This window comes from Dipodomys spectabilis, unplaced genomic scaffold (genome assembly GCF_019054845.1).
Source record: "Dipodomys spectabilis isolate Male_0828 unplaced genomic scaffold, ASM1905484v1 ptg000422l, whole genome shotgun sequence".
Lineage (NCBI taxonomy): Eukaryota > Metazoa > Chordata > Mammalia > Rodentia > Heteromyidae > Dipodomys > Dipodomys spectabilis.
Genome location: NW_024871099.1, coordinates 1,441,224 through 1,447,558, shown reverse-complemented (window position 1 = coordinate 1,447,558; position 6,335 = coordinate 1,441,224).

Below are 6,335 nucleotides of genomic sequence, written 5' to 3'. Positions count from 1 at the left end.
AAAGCCAGAAGTGGCGCTGTGGCTCAAGTGGTAGAACTCTAGCCTTGAGCTGAAGAGTTGAAGGACAACACCTAGGTCCAGAGTTCAGGCTCCATGACCAACCAAAACTAACTAACTAAATAAATAACAGGGAGAACAGGAGAATTACATGTAGACTCTCATTTCACTAAGAGTCCAAACTTAACAAACTTAAGGAATCTCAACCCATGTTTTTTTTTTTTTGTCGGTCGTGGGGCTTGAACTCTGGGCCTGGGCGCTGTCCCTCAGCTCTTCAGCTCAAGGCGAGCGCTCTACCACTTGAGCTACAGCGCCACTTCCGGTTTTCTGGTGGTTTATTGGAGATAACAGTCTCACGGTCTCTCCTGCCTGGGCTGGCTTTGAACCGCGATCCTCAGATCTCAGCCTCCTGAGTAGCTAGGATTACAGGCGTGAGCCACCAGCGCCCGGCTCAACCCATGTTTTTTGCTTTTCACAAAATGCATCTAATTGCAAAATAGCATTTAAAGTTTCATTTGCAGGACCTGGTACTGTACATGAGACCAAATTACATTACACAGATAGGTGAACCTTTTCTTACCTTTTTTTTTTTTTTTTGGTCCGTTATGAGGCTTGAACTTTGGGCCTGAGGGCTGTCCCTCAGCTCTTCAGCTCGAGGCAAGCGCTCTACCACTTGAGCCACAGCACCACTTCCAGTTTTCTGGTGGTTTATTGGAGATAAGAGGTTCACGGACTTTCCTGCCCAGGCTGGCTTTGAACCACGATCCTCAGATCTCAGCCTCCTGAGTAGCTAGGATTACAGGCGTGAGCCACCGGCACCTGGCTCCTTTTCTTACTTTTTAACCTTCCTTTTTAAAAAAGCTTTTCCAATTTTTAAATACATTCCAAGGGGGAGGTTTTAGGAATACTAATCATGTTACCCACATAACAGTCAGGTTTTCAGTGTCCATCTGTAAGAAAAAGAAAGAGAAATAGAAGCATAGACACCCATCTACCTTAATAGATCACGCCTTCAATATTGGTCCTTAGGGCTGGATGAACTGTGCCTTTTCTGCCAGCTTATTCTCAGCCCCTATTGCAGTATCCTGTCAAGAAGGTGTCCCTAGCTCCTGGGTGTGGGGTGGGGCGGGGGTGGAGGTGAGAAATCTCTTTTCCCTGAGCATCCCCAGAGGAGCTGAAGTGAACCAAGCTTTTCTCTTGATTCCTTCCTTAGGTAGAAACCAAAGCAGTTTTAGACAGATAGACAGAACAGACAATGTCTTTGACAGTGATTGTTTTTTAAGACCTTTATACTTAAATTTATGATACTTAGCCCCAAATTTTAATAGTGGGGAGAAATGAAATAAAAAAAAAATCCCACTAAGTCCTCAAGAGATTCATATTTTTGCTAAGCCAGATAACTTTTTGTTATTAATTTACTTTATTGTTATTATAGAGGTGACATAGAGCAGGGTTACATTTGCATATGTCAGGTAATAAGTACACTTTCGTCAATGTCTAGTTCGCTCCACTGCTGCACATCCTCACCCTTTTTTCTCAGATTCTATGCCCTCCCTCCACCCTCCAACAGACAGCAATGTGAATATACCATATATAGGGTAAAGAATACAGAATCATCAGCAAAAGAAAAAAACAAATTAAGAAAAGAGTCCTTTGTTTCCACATCTTTGGAGTTCATTTCAATATGTATATTATTTTATATAAATATGGAGAGGCGCTTGGGTATTGCACCTTTGTGATTCTCTCCTAAGAGAGACTCTCTTTTGGTCTCATTGTATGTGAATATCTAGACTCCTGCGTAAGTTGTCATATCCTAGTGCATTTTAGAAGTAACTTCTCCATATCAGACAGAACATGTGCCCTTTGTCCCTCTGATAAGCTAGATAACTCTTGATTACAGTGTTAACAGTTTTATGTTTTAAAATACCAGATTATTTTGAACATATTTAGACACATACACCACTTACTTTGTCTTTCACTTAGTTTTAGACTAGAGCACTTTACGTACCAGTTCCAAACGGACAAGTTTAACTAGGTCAGAGGAGCCAAATTTACAAACTGTTACGTGTTCTTAAGAAAACTGAAGGAGGGCTGGGAATGTGTCTCAGTGGTAGAGTGCTTGCCTTGCATGCATGAAGCCCTGGGTTCAGTTCCTCAGTACCACATACACAGAAAAAGCTGGAAGTAGGTGCTGTGGCCCAAGTGGTATAGTGCTAGCCTTGAGCAAAAGAAACTCAGAGACAGTGCCCAGACCCAGAGTTCAAGCCCTAAGAAGGGCAAAACGAAACAAAACAAAAGGAGACAAGACCATGACACAAACACAGAAGCCAAAGCCTGCTGGGTAGGCCTGATCAACACCAATCTCCCACAGTAACCAAAACTCTCTACTGTCCTTGCAGTCTGAGAGTCTGCTAGGAGCTCTGATCTAGACAATAAGCCCCAAACCCTCTGTTGTCATCACTAACCTTGAGGGCCAGATGGGGATCTTGAGCACATCTGTTCCCCTACCCCAACAGTCTACATGGATTGGGCCCCAGAAAACAGACAACAGGGCAAAAGGAAAACAGAGATTTACTCACTTCTGGAAGATTCCTGAGTGCTTTCAAAAAGACTGATCCAAAATGATTTAGGGGCATTCAACTGTCCATCATCCTGGGGTAGGAGTGGAGGAAGAGCCACTGGGCCCTGAGAAAAGTCTCAGATGGCACCTGCCCTAGGGAGTCTCCCTTCTTCTGGCAATATGAATTGCCAAGGCCATTTGCCAGTGTGGCTTCAAGGAACCCAAGTTCCCCCCTTAGCACTGGGATCTCGTTGGAATCTCCAAATGTTATACGGGAAATTGACTGTAAGATATGGAGAGGCCACATTTTGAGAGATCATATTGGGAATCTTTATTAGGAAGTCCAAGGCTTCAGTCTCAAAGACTTGCAGCCCTGAAAGCAGCTAGCACAATGCTTATGAAGCCAAAAACCACAGGATGGGGTGAGGGACCAAACCTAAGAAAAGTGTAACACCTAAGCAAAGCAAACTATCTCGAGGACCAATCAGGGGCCATGAAGGGCCAATTATCTGGGGAACTAAGGACAAGCAATCTCTGGATCAGAACTTTCCTGGGGCAAAACAGCATGACACGTTTGCAGTTCCAAGAATGATCAGGTTCACACCAGTAGGCTTTTCAGAACTGGGTGAAAAGCTGCCTCCATCCATCAGGGTACCGGGATGGCGAGGAGGACAAGGCCATGTTACTCAGACCCAGCACCCACATTTCATTCACCACTCTCGTTTTCTGTACATGAAATCAAATCATTGAGTTTTTGGTGAGAGGGTTACTTTTTCGGACCTTAGAACCGTGAGCTCAACTGAGCTAATATGACTTTAAACAAAGTGTACCAAAGAGGCTCTCCTGCCCTGGACCTGTTTTATGAACATATCACGTTCTCCCTGAGACTGCACAGAGTTCCCTCTTTGGGTTTTTTGCCTGTGCTGATCCCACCTGACATCTGAGGAGTATCCTACAGCTACGGTTGGCTCTGTGTGACCAACACCCATATAGTCAAGAGGCTTTGAACTTCAACACAACCTGCGATCCTTTCCCATGTCAGGTTGGGTCAGGTCTACAAATCTCTTCAGCACAGAAAGAGTGCCACACAAAGAAGGCTCCAGGGAAGATGTTGACAGAAAGGGTGATCCAAAGTGGCTCCGATGTGGCCTGTGCCTTCCAGCCGGAATCAGCAGGTTTTTGTGTGTTAGAGTCTGACAGGGATCTACTTTTACTACAGTGGGAGTGGTCAGGATGGTAGTGTAGGATCTGAGCTGTGCACTGGCAGTGTCTCTCAGACCTGTTTATATACCTCCTGCTGAGTTGTCTGTAAGTTCTGCAGAAACTTCAGTAAAAAGCATTATTAAGTTAAGCTAAGACACAGGCCTGACTTCAGTGAAATCTGTCTCCCAATGCTCTCTTGGAGGGTTTCCTCTGAGTATGTTGGTTTGAATAGCAGGCTGGAGCCAGGAAGAGTCAATACAATATTTAGGGGACCCACTGGCTTTTAAGGTAGCTTCTCAGGCAGTGGCAATGGCTGTGTGATTTCCTTTTACTACTAGAGAATCCTCTTTTGGATGTCTGGGACATCTTTTGGTAACCAGATTTCCTCCAGTAAGGCTAGGATTTCCTGGGCAGACATAGAAGGCTTGGGCCAGCAGGCCTGTACTCAGCGCTCATGAATGAAGTCTGCACACTCAAGAAGGTCTGTACTTTTGACCACTCTTTTCCTGTGCCTATCTCTTCTATCTTGTCTCATCTTTCCAAAAAATGACGTTGTTCCTTTGGCCTAAAGTGGATGGGTGAAGATCCATCTCTGTCACAGCTTCAGGCTGAGTAGGAGCTGTGGCCTTGTCTAGCCAGAGACCAGAAGTCCTGCCCTATCTCAGTACCAGGGGTACTGAGAAGAAATGCATAGGATCCCTTCCATCTAGGTAAAAATTGATCTGAAGGAGTAGAAAAGCCATTTTGCCAATGCAGCCTGGTCAGCACTCCAGACTGTAGAAGCATTTTCCTGTCTGTCTGGGGAACCTGGTCATTGCTGATAGATAAGTGCACAGCAGTAACCTGTGAAGGCTTCCGGAGAGCTTGTGATAGGGACATGATTTCAGGTGCATGTCCTATCAAGACATTATCATTAGGCGCAAACAGCCTTTTAAACAAAGTCTAAATGAGCATTTAACACCGAGAAAGTACAATGTCTAGGGGAGTGTTTTGATTGACTAACACTCCAGCCCCACCCTCTTCTCCTGACCAGATGAATTCATGCAGCTGGTGCCAGACCAAAATTTATCACCAATCATGTCCATGAGCCACAATGGGGGTTAGGCTTTTTTGTTAATTTTTAACTGTCCCCCATTTGATAACAGAAGAGTTTTACTATCCATTATAACAGATGGCTGATAGGCGAGGGTGTAAGCTCCTGCCCAGTTATACTCAGGTTTGGGCATTAGATAGGTATGCTTACAAACTATTTTCTGATGGCCTCCCAGCCATCAGAAGGGCCAAGCACAAGTGGCCCCATTCCAGATCTACACCATCCTCATTGCCAGGACAAACATTGTCCCAGGAGTATCTTCTCCTTGCTGGGATAATGTCTCAGCTGGCATTTCTTTTGTTGATGTTTGGGTTTGAACTCAGGACCTGGGTGCTGTCCCTGAACTCCTTTTGCTCAAGGCTACTGCTCCACCACTTTGAGCCACAGGTCTACTTTTGGTTTTCTGGTGGTTAACTGGAGGTAAGAGTTTCTCAGACTTTCCTGCCCAGGATGGGTTTGAACCATAAACCTCAGAACTCAATCTCTGAGTACCTAGGAGGATAAGTGTGAGCCACCAGTGTCTGGCTCTTGAAACATCTTTTGATTTTCTTTTGAATGAGGCTTTATACATAGCTATACACGTATGTATACGCAGTTCTGAAAGCCAAAGAAGTAACTCCAAATTCTGGAGTCTAGGAAGTTCTACAGATATTCACTGGGTTTCAACCAATGATTAACTTGAAGCTTGCCCTTAGCATGGTAATAAGGGATAAGGAGGAAATGAGGCCAAGGGAAAAAGCTTCACATTCTGAAAATAATAGTGGCAAAACACAACACTCATAGATCAAGGAAAACAAAATTGAGAGAAGGACACGATTAGAGGGAAAGTTGTATTAATCCCAGGTTCTTCACATGGTAAGACTGGTACAAGCCAAAGGTGACTTGTCAATGCATCATAATATGATAGAGAATGACGCTCAAGAGCAGCCTTGCTGAGCTGGAGGATTGTTCAACACTTGAAATGAGCTTCGGATCAGTTCTTGGCTGAAGTCCACCACAGTCCCTTTCTCGAAGGCCATGCTATCAGAGTCAACCACCACTTTTGCCCCATCCTGTTCAAATACCCTGTCATTGGGGTTAATAACTGGATTGGAATCCAGAGCATGCACCTCCCTCCACCTGCAGCCTTAGGAATTCTGACCCTTCTGTGATTTCCAGAAGCCTCCTGACACAGCTGTCCATGAAGTGGATTTGCGCTTCGCTGGCCTCAGAGTTGGAGGGTGACGTATCCTAGTGTCTCTGAAGTCCAGGAAAAGATCAGAAGGAAACTGCTCCTCCGCAGGGAATGACCACTTGGAGAGCCACAGCCCTTAGCCCTGAAACATTTTTTTTTTTTTGGTTGGTCATGGGGCTTGAACTCTGAGCCTGGTCCTGTCCCTTAGCTCTTCAGCTCAAGGCTAGTGATCTACCACTTGAGCCACAGCGCCACTTCTGGTTTTCTGGTGGTGTATTGGAGATTTAAAATCTCATGGACTTTCCTAC